Source organism: Nyctereutes procyonoides, unplaced genomic scaffold, assembly GCF_905146905.1.
Source record: "Nyctereutes procyonoides isolate TBG_1078 unplaced genomic scaffold, NYPRO_anot_genome, whole genome shotgun sequence".
Lineage (NCBI taxonomy): Eukaryota > Metazoa > Chordata > Mammalia > Carnivora > Canidae > Nyctereutes > Nyctereutes procyonoides.
Window position 1 is genome coordinate 21,922,486 of NW_026575126.1, and position 14,581 is coordinate 21,937,066.

Consider the following 14,581-nt stretch of genomic DNA (forward strand, 5'->3'; position numbering starts at 1 on the left):
CTCCCTGACAAGGCAGTCCAGATTCTTCTAGCTCTGCCCTCAGGAGGTATATGTGCATTGGCATATGCTAGCACCTAGAGTCAGGCAGATGCCAGCTACCTGCACCCCACCCCTCAACTTGCTCCCTTGAAGCTGGCCTTTCCAGAAACTGCATTGTTCCAGGGCGCTGGCTGCCCTGACATACTCGGCTTGTGAATGCCCAGAATATACCCCATCAGCCTGCCGAGGACAGCTGGGGCTCTCCAGGCCTTTTGTCCTGGGGTCAGGCCTCCACCCCCTGCACAGCCTTTTGGTGGACAGAGCCCACCTCTGAAAACCCTTCTAAGGAGGCACCTTTAAACTGCAATAGTCCCCATTTGACCGGCTCCCCGATGGGGTCCTGCGCTTAGCGGTAATCACGTCTCCCAAACGTCTCTCAGTAAGGCATTCCCCAGCAGATGGCCACAGCTCATCTTCACTAGGAAGTCCGTGCTCCCGAAGCTTGGCCTTCAGGGAGGAGATGCACGTTCATGTTGCTTAGGCCTTGGAATTATGCAGAGGCCGTGTCCCCCCTACAGCTCGATCCCAGGACGGATCCTCTCCACAAACATTTGCCCTGCCCCAGAGCCCCGGCTACTCATCTTGCGCGTGCGCAGTGCGCAGCCCAGCAGCCTCCGCGGGCAGCCCGGGCCTCGGGAGCCGCGAGCCCAGGCCCGCCCCCAACCCCCTGCAAGGCCAGCCTCCAGGCAGAGCGGGCCACCCCCGAGAACACTTCTGAGGTGGCAGCTTCAAACTGGTGACTGCCCTTATTTGGACTGGCTGCCTTGATGGGGTCCCCTCGAGCAGTCAAAGCTCTCAGGTATGTCTCTTTTTTTATTTTTATTTTTTTTTTATTTATTTTTTGTATTTTTTTTTTTTTTATGATAGAGAGAGAGAGAAGCAGAGACACAGTCAGAGGGAGAAGCAGGCTCCATGCACCGGGAGCCCGACGTGGGACTCGATCCCGTGACTCCAGGATCGCGCCCTGGGCCAAAGGCAGGCGCCAAACCACTGAGCCACCCAGGGATCCCCTGTCTCTCTTTTTTTTAAAGACTTATTTATTTTGAGAGAGAGAGAGGGCTCGGTGTGTGTGTGTAGGAGGCGAGGGAGTGCCAAGCCCCCCCCCCCCCCCCCGCCGTGCTGGGAGCAGAGACCCACAGGAGCCCCCTCCACCTCCCGCGCTGAGAGCGGAGCTGAATCCCAGCGTCTGCTGCTTAACAGGCGGGGCCGCCCAGGCTCCGCTCCCGGGTGTCTCTTATGGAAGGTACTCGGCTTTCTCTGGCCCAACTCCGGCGAGGCAGTGCCCCGGCTTCCCTCAGCTCCGCCTTCAGGGGGACTGTGCACCTCGGCGGAGATCGGGCCTTGATCTCCGTTTCCACGCGTGGCGCCTCCGGACGCCGGCCCCGGCCTGGGCACAGCCCTCGCTCCCAGCGCAGCCCGGGCCCGCCCCAAACCACCTGCACAGCCTCCAGGGCGGAGGGAGCCCACCCCAAAAATCTTGCCGAGGCAGCAGCTTTCCGGTGGCGCCAGTGAGTCCCCCTCTGCCGGGTCGCTGCCGGGGCCTCAGGCTCACCGGTCGGCAGAGCTCCCTCGGGTCTCCCCAGCTAACTCCGCCCTGACCAGGCAGCCCTGTCTCCTCAGCTCGGAGTCCAGGGGCGACAGCTGCATTTGCGCAGGCTACGTAGATGCGTCGTACCCCACCTGCTCACTTCCCGTTTTCTGGCCTCTCCACACAGCTGCCCCGGGTCCAGGTTCTCGCCTGCGCACGCGCAGCACGCACCGCCGCGTCCCACCTGGGGCGGGGACCTCGCCGCGGCGGAGCCTAGAGATCAGGGAACTCGGATGTTCCCCCCACTCCTGCTTATTATTTATTGAGAGGTTATTTCTGCTATGTAAGCCTCAATTTCTTCTGTGTGTGCAATTTCACTGTGCTTTAAAACGCGTTTTCTAATGATTCTTTAGGGATTCAGAGATTTTTTCTTTTCTCCTTAGCACAATCTCTTTTTATCATTATACCGACATATCCAGTTGCGGAATACCCACACTGTTAGGCCTGGCCCCTCCTTGGCAAGGCAGTGCGGTTTCCTCCGGCTCTGCCTTTAGGGGGAATATGTGCATTGTGGAGATTAGGCCTTGGAATTAAGCTAATACAGGTATCCCCAGTAGCTTCCTGGCCTCACCACCATCAGGCTTCTCCTGATACTTCCTGTAACAGGTCCCTAGCTAACCTGACCTGTGTAGCACATGCTCAGTACAAGTGAATCAGCTGGTCTTGGGCAGGTGGAGCCTATCCCCAACCACATACGCAGTCCTGACAAGAAGCAACTTTTAATTGGCCACAGCCAGTACCCGTTTTTACTGGCTGCATTATGCGGCCCAGGCTTCTACCATTTTAACTTAATAACCAAATAAGCTAAACGTTTGGTGATTTAAATGTATTTCTAAATAATATTTGTGTTGTCTGGCCACAAATTCATTTACCTCATTAAGTTTGGATATCTTTGGGGCACCTGGGTGGCTCAGTGGTTGAGCATCTGCCTTTGGCTCAGGTCGTGATCCCTGAGTCCTGGGATCTAGTCCCACATCAGGCTCCGCATGGGAAGCCTGCTTCTCTCCCTGCCTGTGTCTCTGCCTCTCTCATGAATAAATAAATAAAATCTTTTACAAAAATATAGGCACATAGATCAGTGGAACAGAATAGAAAACCCAGAAATGGACCCACAACTCTATGGTCAACTAATCTTCGACACAGCAGGAAAGAATATTCAATGGAAAAAAGTCTCTTCAAATGCTGTTGGGAAAACTGGACAGCCACATGCAGAAGAATGAAACTGGACTACTTTCTTACACCATACACAAACTCAAAATGGATGAAAGACCTAAAGGTAAGAGAGGAAACCATCAAAATCCCAGAGGATTTTGACAGTAACCTCTTTGACATTGGCTGTCGCAACTTCTTACTAGATATGTCTCCTGAGGCAAGGGAAACAAAAACAAAAACTATAGGGACTTCATCAAAATAAAAAGCTTCTGCACCATGGAGGAAACAATCAACAAAACTAAAAGGCAACCTATGGAATAGTAGATGTTTGCAAATGACATATCTGATAAAGAGTTGGTATCCAAAATCTATAAAGAACTTAATCAAACTCAACACCCAAACACAAGAAACAACAGGTGTTGGCAAGGATGTTGAGAAAAGGGAAACCCTCTTAAATTGTTGATGGGAATGCAAACAGGTGCAGCCATTCTGGAAAACAGTATGGAGGTTCCTCAAAAAGTTAAAAATAGAACTACCATATGATCCGTTAATACCATTTACCCAAAGGATACAAAAATACCAATTTGAAGGGATACATGTACCCCGATGTTTATAACAGCATTATCAACAATGGCCAAATTATGTAAAAAGCCCAAATGTCCATTGATTAATGAATGAATAAAGAAGATGTGGCTGCTTCTCTCTCTGCCTATACCGCTTCTCTCTTTGCCTATGTCCCTGCCTGTCTCTCTGTCTCTGTGTGTGTGTCTCTCATGAATAAATAAAATCTTTTTAAAAAATATGTGGGATCTATCTATCTATATTTATCTAAATATATACACAATGGAATGTTCCTCAGCCATAAAAAGGAATGAAATCTTATTATTTGCAATGATGTGGATGGATTGAAAGTATTATGCTAAACAAAATAAATCAGAGAAAGGTAAATACCACATGGTTTCACTCTTATGTGGAATTTAAGAAACAAAATAAATGAACATTGGGGGAAGAAAACAAAGAAACAGATTCTTAACCATAGAGAACAAACTGATGGTGACCAGAAGAGAGGGCAGGGTGATGGGCTAAATGGGTGATAGGGATTTCGGAGGGCACTTGTGATGAGAGCACCAGGTGTAATATGTAAGTGTTGAATCTGCTAAATTCTACACCTGAAACTAAATTTATACTGTATGTTAACTAACTGGAATTTAAATAAAAACTTGAAAAGAAAACAACTCCTTTCTTACTCTCCCTGATCTGGTCCATCTTCTTTGGTGCCAACAGTGTAATCTGTCTGTGAAAGAATTTTGTCAATACCACAGCTTGCTTTTGCCTATCAAATAATGGACCAACACATGACATAGTTACCTCATTTTTGTTAGAGCTGTATTAATCATACAGTCTTTGCTGTTCACTGAAAACACAGTAACGAATCAAAGTGAAGACTTTTTTTCTATCATGTTTAGCACTGGATTAAGCTACAAATTCACACAAAAAAAGTTATAGCAAGCTCTGTAAAGAACTACATTAGCATAAGTGAAAGGATGATCTTACATATAGACTATTAGGAAAAGAATTCTAGTTAACTAAGTTTTTACAAGTACATTCACTAATATGTAAATAGCAACTAATAGCATAATATTGACCCATTTGCAGAGTTAAATTCCCTTGTGCAAAATCTTTAGAGTTGGATGAAGACATTGGCAAATGGATAAGAGGAAGCTTTCCTATTGTCTCTTTCACTGCCATTTCATTTTGTCAAAGACACCTTATTTTTTTTTTTAGATTTTATTTTTATTTATTTTTCTCATTAAACTTTTTTTTTTAAGATTTTATTTATTTATTCATGAGAGACACAGAGGGGGGTGCAGCACAGACACAGGCAGAGGGAGAAGCAGGCTCCATGCAGGGAGCCTGATGCGGGACTCGATCCTGGGTCTCCAGGATCACACCCTGGGCTGAAGTCGGCACTAAACTGCTGAGCTACCCGGGCTGCCCTAAACTTTTGTTTTAATAGGTCTCAAAACTCTGTGACAGATTTTTGGTCAAGTTGTTTCCATTAAAAATTACTGATTTTAAAAACTAATAACTTAAAATTGCCACACATGCACAAAAAAACCAAATGGTCCACAAAACATTCTCCTTTCCCTCTGAAGGTTTGACGATGCATTGTTATCATTAACCAGTCCTTTACTATTAAACTTAAATGGCCAATTGACACAAACAGTTCTGAGACGGTTCTTCCACCACTGACTAAGACTGGGGTGGCCAAGTTCAAAAAGGGTGTTGCCTGTGTTCTCCTCTAGGATTTTGATGGATTTTTTTTTTTATTTTGATGGATTCTTGTCTCACATTTAGATCTTTCATTCAATTTGAGTTTATCTTTGTGGTGTAAGAGAATGGTCTAGTTTCATTCCTCTGCACGTGGCTGTCCAATTTTCCCAGCACCATTTATTGAAGAGACTGTCTTTTTTCCAGTAGATAGTCTTTCCTGCTTTGTCAAATATTAGTTGACATATAGAGTTGAATATATAGTTGAGGGGCCATATCTAGGTTCTCTATTCTGTTCCATCGATCTATGTGTCTGTTTTTGTGCCAGTACCACACTGTCTTGATGATCACAGCTTCGTAGAACAACCTGAAATCTGGCATTGTGAGAGCCCCCAGCTCTGGTTTTTTTAAATATTCCCCTGGGTATGCTATATGTTGGCAAATTGAACTGCAATAAAAAAATTTTTTTAAAAAAGACTGGGGTGGCAGGTATTGGGGATAATATTCATTTAGCCTTCTGAGCTTTCTGGGCAGACTTGGTGACTTTGCCAGCTCCAGCTGCCTTCTTGTCCACTGCTTTGATGACACCCACAGCAACTGTCTGTTTCATGTCACGAACAGTAAAACGGCCCAGAGGAGGATAGTCAGAGAAGCTCTCAACACACATAGGTTTGCCAGGAACCATATCAACAATGGCAGCATCCCCAGATTTCAAGAACTTGGGACCATCTTCCAGCTTTTTTCTGGAACGACGACCTATCTTCTCCTTCAGCTCAGCAAACTTGCAAGGAATGTGAGCTGTGTGACAATCCAGCACAGGTGCATATCCAGCACTGATTTGGCCTGGATGGTTCAGGATAATCACCTGAGCGGTGAAGCCAGCTACTTCCATTGGTGGGTCATTTTTGCTGTCACCAACACATTGCCACAATGAATATCTTTAACAGATACGTTCTTGACACTGAAGCCCACATTGTCCCCAGGAAGAGCCTTGCTCAAAGCTTCATGGTGCATTTCAACAGACTTTACTTCAGTTGTAACATTGACTGGAGCAAAGGTGACCACCATGCCAGGCTTAAGAACACCAGTCTCCACTCCACCCACTGGGACAGTACCAATACCACCAATTTTGTAGACATCCTAGAGAGGCAGACGCAAGGGCTTATCAGTTGAATGAGTTGGTGGCTGAATGCAATCCAGAGCTTCAAGCAGTGTGGTTCCACCAGCATTCCCATCTTTACGGGTGACTTTCCATCCCTGGAACGAGAACATGTTAGCACTTGGCTCCAGCATGTTGTCACCATTCCAACCTGAAATTGGCACAAATGCGACTGTGTCGGGGTTATAGCCAGTTTTCTTAATGTAGGTGCTGACTTCCTTAATGATTTCCTCGTATCTCTTCTGGCTGTGGGGTGGTTCAGTGGATTCCATTTTGTTAACACCAACAACTAGTTGTTTTACACTCTAAGCCAGAAGGGCATGCTCCCAGGTCTGCCTATTCTCAGAGATACCTGCTTCAAATTCACCAACACCAGCAGCAACAATCAGGACAGCACAGCCTGAGATGTGCCTGTAATCATGTTTTTGATAGTCTCTGTGTCCTGGGGCATCAATGATGGTCACATAATACTTGCTGGTCTTGAATTTCCACAGGGAGATATCAATGGTGATACCATGTTGACGTTCAGCTTTCAGTTTATCCAAGACCCAGGCATACTTGAAGGAGCCTTTTCCCATCTCAGCAGCCTCCTTTTCAAATTTTTCGATAGTTCTTTTGTCAATCCCACCACATTTGTAGACCAGATGGCCAGTAGTGGTAGACTTGCCCAAATCCATGTGTCCAATGACAACAATTTTTTTTTTGGCAGACAAAGGTTTGTTTTATTGAATAACTTGATCTGATTAATGCTGAAGCCACTATGTACAGACAAGAGAGGGAGTTTTATTTCTTGGTCTCTTCCTCCTTGGACAGTCTTGATGATTTCCTCCTTCTTGGCCTGGAGCCGCTCTTCATGGCACTTGCAGGCCTCTGTGGTCTTAGATCTGCGGGCCTCAGCCTGGTCATCCAGAAGCTTCCTTTTTTTTTTTTTTTAAATTTATTCATGAGACAGAGAGAGAGAGAGAGAGAGAGAGGCAGAAACACAGGCAGAGGGAGAAGCAGGCTCCATGCAGGGGTCTCCAGGATTAGGCCCTGGGCCTAAGGCAGCTCTAAATCGCTGAGCCACTCAGGCTGCCCCAGCCAGAAGCTTCTTGCGAGCCTTGCCTGCCTTCAGCTCATGGATGTGTTCCATGAGAATCCACTTGTTCTTGAACACGTGACCCTTCACTTTCAGGTACAGGCTATGATACATGTGGCTGGCCGTCAATCTTCTTAGATTCAGGGTAGCTTCCGAGCAGCCTGTGTAGAATTCTCATCCTTCTCATCCACGTTACCTTCTCAGGCACTGGAGCATTGGCAGCACCTTTCCTCTTACCAATGCCCATAGGCCTGCCCTTCGGAGGGCCAGAGTGTTTTACTAGCACCGAGCTCCGAAATGCAGTCACAGGCTTCCAGATAATCAGCTCATCCTGGATCAGTTTTCCTATCTGCTGATGGGAGTTTGCATTGGCGACTTCATTGGGGTCCAACGTGACCTTCCTTCTGCCACAGGGACAGAAGAGGGGACAAGCCTCTTCTGAACCCAGCGCAAAGGGAAGAACCTGATGACCACGATGTTGATGTGAGTCCCTTCCTTTCCCATTCTGGTTTAGGTTTAGCGGTGGTTTTCACAACGCCTGTGTTCTGGCGGCAGACCCGTTGCGAAAAAGCGAGATTTTATTTTTAAATGATTTCTACATCCAACATGTGGCTTGAACTCAACCTTGGCTCTAGGGACTGAGCCAGCGAGGCGCCCCAAAGTCAGCTTTTTTTTTTTTTTTAAGACAGCTTATTTTTAATTAATTATGTTACAGACAAATATTGTATTTTCCCCAATTAAAAAATTTTAGCTTCGGGGATCCCTGGGTGGCCCAGCGGTTTGGCATCTGCCTTGGGCCCAGGGCGAGATCCTGGAGCCCCGGGATCGAGTCCCGCGTCGGGCTCCCTGCAAGGAGCCTGCTTCTCCCTCTGCCTGTGTCTCTGCCTCTGTGTGTCTCTCATAAATAAATGGATAAAATCTTAAAAAAAAAATTAGCTTCGCTGCCAGAAAACACTGGGGAAAAAACCCTCTACATCAGGACATTAAAACTTGAGTAGTTTTTCCCCCTCTAAAAAATTTCATCATTTTTTCCCCAAAGACCTTTATCTCAGAAGTGCGATTTAAAAGCCACATGCAGGGAATCTAAGTATCCACTAGAGGGCGCGAGCCACTTACAGAATGACTGAGTAAGGGTTCACCACCTTCCCCCTTCTGAACTATTTCTACATCAGAAAAGCCAAGTGTGCCTAGTAAAAGCCTTAGTAAGTAGTTTATATTCTCTCTCTCTCTCTCTCTCTCTCTCTCGTGCTTTGTTGTGATATATACACATAAAACCAGAGATAACTATGGCCACACATATGTCTGCCTATCATAAAAATAGCTTCTGTGATCTTCCTTACAGGACACAAAGATCAGTTTGGAGTTGCATTTCTTTCTCAACTTTTCTTTCCTTACCCCCTTGCTATGTTTTTTTTTTTTTTTTAAGATTTTATTTATTCATGAAAGACACACATAGAGAGAGAGAGGAAGACACAGGCAGAGGGAGAAGCAGGCTCCATGCAGGAAGCCCAATGTGGGACTCCACCCTGGGTGTGGAGGATCATGCCCTGGGCTGAAGGCAGGCCCTAAACCGCTGAGCCACCCAGGGATCCCCCCTTGCTATGTTTTAAAATTGGCCATGAAGTTTATAATATTCTAATTTTGAAAAAAAATATTGATTGATTGGGGATCCCTGGGTGGCGCAGCGGTTTGGCACCTGACTTTGGCCCAGGGCGCGATCCTGGAGACCCGGGATCAAATCCCACATCAGGCTCCCGGTGCATGGAGCCTGCTTCTCCCTCTGCCTATGTCTCTGCCTCTCTCTCTCTCTCTCTCTCTCTCTCTCTCTGTGACTATCATAAATGAATAAAAATTAAAAAAAAATATTGATTGATTTGGCAAAAGGAGAGAGAAAGAGCACAAGCAGGGGGAGAGGCAGGCAGAGAGAGAGAGAGGGAGAAGCAGGCTCCCCACCGAGAGCTCCATCCCAGGACCCTGGGATCATGGCCTGAGCAGAAGCCAGACACTTAACTGACCAAGCCACCCAGGCACCCCAGTTTATTATATCCCTTAATCTTTTATTGTATTTTCTGCTGTATTTTTATTGAATGGCTGTAATTAATATTAACTGACTTTAAAGTGGTTGGATTTTTCTTTTCCTCCCTTTCTGTTTCTGTTTTGCTATCTTCCCTCATATACTTCCAAGCATTTTTTCCTCTATTTCTTTTTTTTTTTTTTTCCAAATATTTGACTTCTGAAAGTGACGTTACAAGAAATGGGGAGGCCATGTTACACAAAACTCTAGGTAAGAAAAGCCTAACATAGGAGCCAAACGGAGCCAGGATCTGCCTGCTTGGTCCAAACTTCCCTGGGCTGGCCTTCCCCAGAGGTATGGGTGAATGTGGTGCTTTATCAGCTGGATGGTAAAGACATCTCTCCAAGTCTTTCTAGAGGAAGAGAGTCAGCCAGACGGGTGACAGATGCCAGACAGAAGCATCTGGGAATGTAGTTTACGATAACACAGTGTTAGCTGAACAGGACAAAATCTGTTACTATTATGCAGAAAAGATCAAAGAGTCTGTAAACTCCATTGAGAATGAGTTGGCATATTAATGAGAGCCAAAATCCATTTAGATCATTTTTCGTCCTTGAAATAATGCCACAAAGGAAGTTTTGTGGGGATGTAGTGTTGCATATTGTGACCTCCTCAAAATGTCCATAAAACATCTGTTTGTCTTTATAATCAATCCACTACAGCTTTTCCTCTATGTAATATTTAAATTCTTTTGATGACTTTTCTATTTCAGCCTCTAAGTCCTCTTGAGATTAGAAGCTCCTGGTGTTTATAGCCATCTATTTATTTATTTTTTTAATATTTTATTTATTTATTCATGAGAAACACACACACACACAGAGAGAGAGAGAGAGAGAGAGAGAGGCAGAGACACAGGCAGAGGGAGAAGCAGGCTCCATACAGGGAGCCTTACGTGGGACTCAATCCCAGGTCTCTAGGATCAGGCCCTGGACTGAAGGCGATGCTAAACCGCTCAACCACCCGGGCTGCCCCCATCTATTTATTTTTAAAAAGGCATCGTTGTGCACTTACATTGTGCCAGGTACCATTTGATGTATGTCCTGAGAATACAGAGATAAAAAAACGGAATCCACTTATCCTTGAAAAGGTTAGCACAGTGGGAAAAGCGGCCTTGTAAATAAAGTGTCAGGTAGTAATCTTGTCTCAATTACCTCTTGCAAGGATGCCCCCTTCCTGTAGTATTCTAGAACTTATTGAATAAATTCAAGTAGATCCTACACCATTTGTAAACCAAATATATCACTCTTGTTATTAAGATGTAAGTCATTGATGCATATCACGATTCTTTCTTTTCTGGATCTTACGTTCATTCACAGTTCAAACATTTTTTTAAAGTGCCTACAATGTCCCAGGCACTGTGCTAGGATACAACTATGAATATGACATTGCTCCTGACTCCCCATGTTGTTTATGTCACATCTTCTTTATCCTTAAGCCTCCAATACTTCATCTTCCCTCCCTCTCAACTGGTGACCTCACTTTACACTTCATTGAAGGAAGAGAAGTCAACAGGCGAGAATTACCTCACCTTCCCACCATCCAATCTACAACCCACCTAACTCTGAATATATGTACACTCTCTTGTCACAAGGAAGAACTATACCCTCTCCTCTCTAGGGCTCTGGATTGCATGCCTGTCAAGTTTTACTCTGACCATTATTTGCACTTTTCTGCATCATGCCTTAAGTGTTGTCTGTAAATAAAGTCTCTAGAGTCCACACCCTCCCTGGCTTCTGCCCTGACTCTCAGCACCCTTTCACAGGAGAACTTACCAACAATTGCCGGTACTTTCTATCTACTTTCTCACTTCTCTCTGTTCAATCCACTCCAGTGATATGTTCATGAAATTTGCTGAAATGACCTTCAAATCAAATCTGTCAACAGCGACTTCACCTTGCCAAATACAATCTCAATTTTCAATTCTCTCTAATTGGACAACACTGCAGGATTTGGCAGAGATGGCCATTTCCTCCGACTAAGAACACAATCCATTGTTGGCTTCCATTACCATGTGCTCTCAAGTTGCCTCCTACATCACTGGAATTTCTCTGGGTCACCTCTTCCTTTACTCTGCCTCCAAATCTTAGGCATTCTAGGTCTCTAGCCTTAGGACCACTTTTCTTCTACAGATTAAGTCACTTCATACGTGGTTATACCCAATCTTGTTGCTTTAAATACAATCTATATGCTGATGAATTACAAAATTATGTGTCCAGCTCCCACCTCTCCCCAGATCGACACACTTGAATATTTAACTGCCTTCCCTACATGTATCCCTTTAGTGCATCTCAAAGGTAACAAAACAAAAACACAGTGTTTTCCTATCCCAGGCTTCTCCAGGTTGGGTAAAGCATCCCTCCTCACCCAGTGCTTCCTTCTGGCATCCCATCCAATCCATCAGAGTCCTGTCAACCCTATGGCAAACTAGAACCCAATCAAGCCTCCATTCACCACTGTAACTGCTACCACCTTTGTCCAAACCACTCTCCCCTCTTGCCTAGATGGTAGCAATGGCCATCTGAACATTCTCTATGTTTATCTTCTCACCCACTGCCAAAGAAGCCAGAGAGACTTTTTAAAAGAAAATCACAGACTGCCCTACCGAACCCCCTGATGATTTCCTTTTGTGGTTGGAGTAAAACAGCTCCTGTCCAAGCCTCTGAGACCTTCATAGTTCTCTGGCCTCATCTATGACCACTCTCTTCCTGTTCACTCTATGCTGAGCACATGGGTTGGCTTTACAGTCCTCATTTAATATGCCAAACACATTTCTGCCTTAGGATTTGCTCTTACTGTTGCCTATGCTAGAAATACTCCTTCCACGGATCTCTCCCCCAGGCAGACTCTGTCTCATCATTCACTTCCCAGAACTGCCAGTGCAAATGTTGGCTCCTCAGATCCCCTCACCACCCTGTCCAAAGTATTCTCCTACCCACCACCCACCCCCAAAGTCATTCTATACCCCATCACCCTGTTTTATTTTTTCAGAAGACTTATCATCACCTGAAGGTATTTAAACTTACTCACATTTCACTAAAAACAATGAATGTTAAGGCAAAGGGCATGGCTCTGATGCATTTTACTCAGCTCTGCACCCCCAGTGTCTGGTGTAGAGAGGTATTCAATAAACATTTATTAAATAAATGATGAATGAATGAATGAATAGCATGAAAGACATGAAAGACAGCATAATAACAACCCTCAGTGATATGAACTGTGACAGAGAAAACCAGCCAAGGAAATGGTCCATGAAGATAAGCACCTATCCAGTTGCTGGATATTTCTGTATACTTTGAAAATATAAGATTACATTTTTCTCAGATCTTGAACATTTAAAAATAGTTAAACTAAAACACATTTCATATAGGAAATCTCACTTTTTATCCCTTTTCACTTTTCAGCTCCAGGTGGTTCTTCTAAATTAAGGCTCATATCTCATTTCTCACTTCCTTTTCAGGCTTACACAACATGTGCTTTGTAAAAACAATAGCAAATTAATAGAATAGTTATCATATTTTTGAGATGCTATAGTTAAATGATAATTTTAAACTTCACTAAGAACAGGACAATTGCATTCAAGACTTATGTGAAATACTCTGATAGTCAAAATTAATAGGTGTATTTGAAATAAATGATCAAAGAGTGTCTTATATTGTGATCTTACGGTCTCTTTTTTGGACTTTTTTATTGAGGTATAACTGACTTGCAATATACATTTTTAAAGATTTTATTTATTCATTCATGAAAGACACAGAAAGAGAGGCAGAGACATAGGCTGAGGGAGAAGCAGTTTCCCTGAGGGAGAGCCTGATGTGAGACTCCATCCCAGGACCCCGGGATCACACCCTGCACCGAAGGCAGATGTTCAACCACTGAGCCACTCAGGTATCCCTGGAATGAGAACTTTTAAGGTGTACTCTCAGCTGCTTTCAATTATGCAACACATTATTAACTATAGTCACCATGCTGTACTCCATAACTTATTTTATAAAAGGAAGTTTTGACACTCTTCACTCATTTTGCTCACCCCTGTCCCCTGCTTCTGGCAACCATCTATCTGTTTTTTGTATCTGTGGGTTCATGTTTTTTTGTTATGTTTTGTCATTTTTAGATGCCACATATAAGTATAGTATTTGTCTTTCTCTCTCTGACTCACTTCACCTAGCACAATGCTCTCAAAGTTCATTCATATTGCAAATGGCAAAATTTTATTCTTTTTTATGTCTGAATAATATTCCATTATATATATGTATATATATATATATATTATATATATATTATATATATATATATACCACAATTTCTTTATCCACTCATCCATCAATGGAAACTTAAATTGTTTCCGTATCTTGACTATTATATTTCATGCGGAGTGCCTATATCTTTTTGAGTTAATGTTTTCATTTTCTTCCAATAAATACCCAGAGGTGGATTCCTGGGTTATATGGTAGTTCTATTTTTAATTTTTGAGGAAACTCCATACTGTCTTTTCAATAGTGGCTGCACCAATTTATATTCCTACCGACAGTGTACATGGATTCCCTTCTCCACATCCTTGCCAACATTTGCTATTTCTTCTCTTTTTGATACTAGCCATTCAAACAGGCGGTTTTGATTTACATCTCACTGATGATTGGTGATGTTGAGCACCTTTTTATGTACCTGTTATCCACCTGTATGTGTTCTAGAAAAATGTCTATTCAGATCCTCTGCTCATTTTTTTGATCCTCTTCCTGTTTGTTTGTTTTTTTAAGATTTTATTTATTCATTCATGAGAGACACAGAGAGAGGGAGAGAGAGGCAGAGACACAGGCAGAGGGAGAAGCAGGCTCCATGCAGGGAGCCCGATGCGGGACTCAATCCCGGGACTCCAGGATCATGCTTGGGGCCCAAGGCAGGTGCTAAACCGCTGAGCCACCCAGGGATCCTCACTCTTCCTGTTTTTAAATCAGATTGTTTTTCTGTTATTGAGTTGTAGGAGTTCTTTATATGTTTTGAATATCACCTCCTTATCAGATATGTGGTTTGAAAATATTTTCTCCCATTTTGTAAGTTGTCTTTTTCTTGATGGTTTCCTTTACTGTGCAGAAGCTTTTTAATTTGTGGAGTCAGTTCACCTGTTTTTTGTTTGTTTGGTTGGTTGGTTTTGTTTTTTTGTTTTTGTTGCTTTGCCATGGTGTCAAATCCAAAAAATCATCTGTAAGACTGATGTCAAGGAGC

At 43.9% G+C, this 14,581-nt stretch overlaps 1 pseudogene; it reads right to left on the reverse strand.

Moving 5' to 3' along the window:
- Window positions 1-6,992: 6,992 nt before the first annotated feature.
- LOC129519792 (60S ribosomal protein L19-like) lies at window positions 6,993-12,049 on the reverse strand (annotated as a pseudogene).
- Between the last annotated feature and the right edge of the window lie 2,532 nt (window positions 12,050-14,581).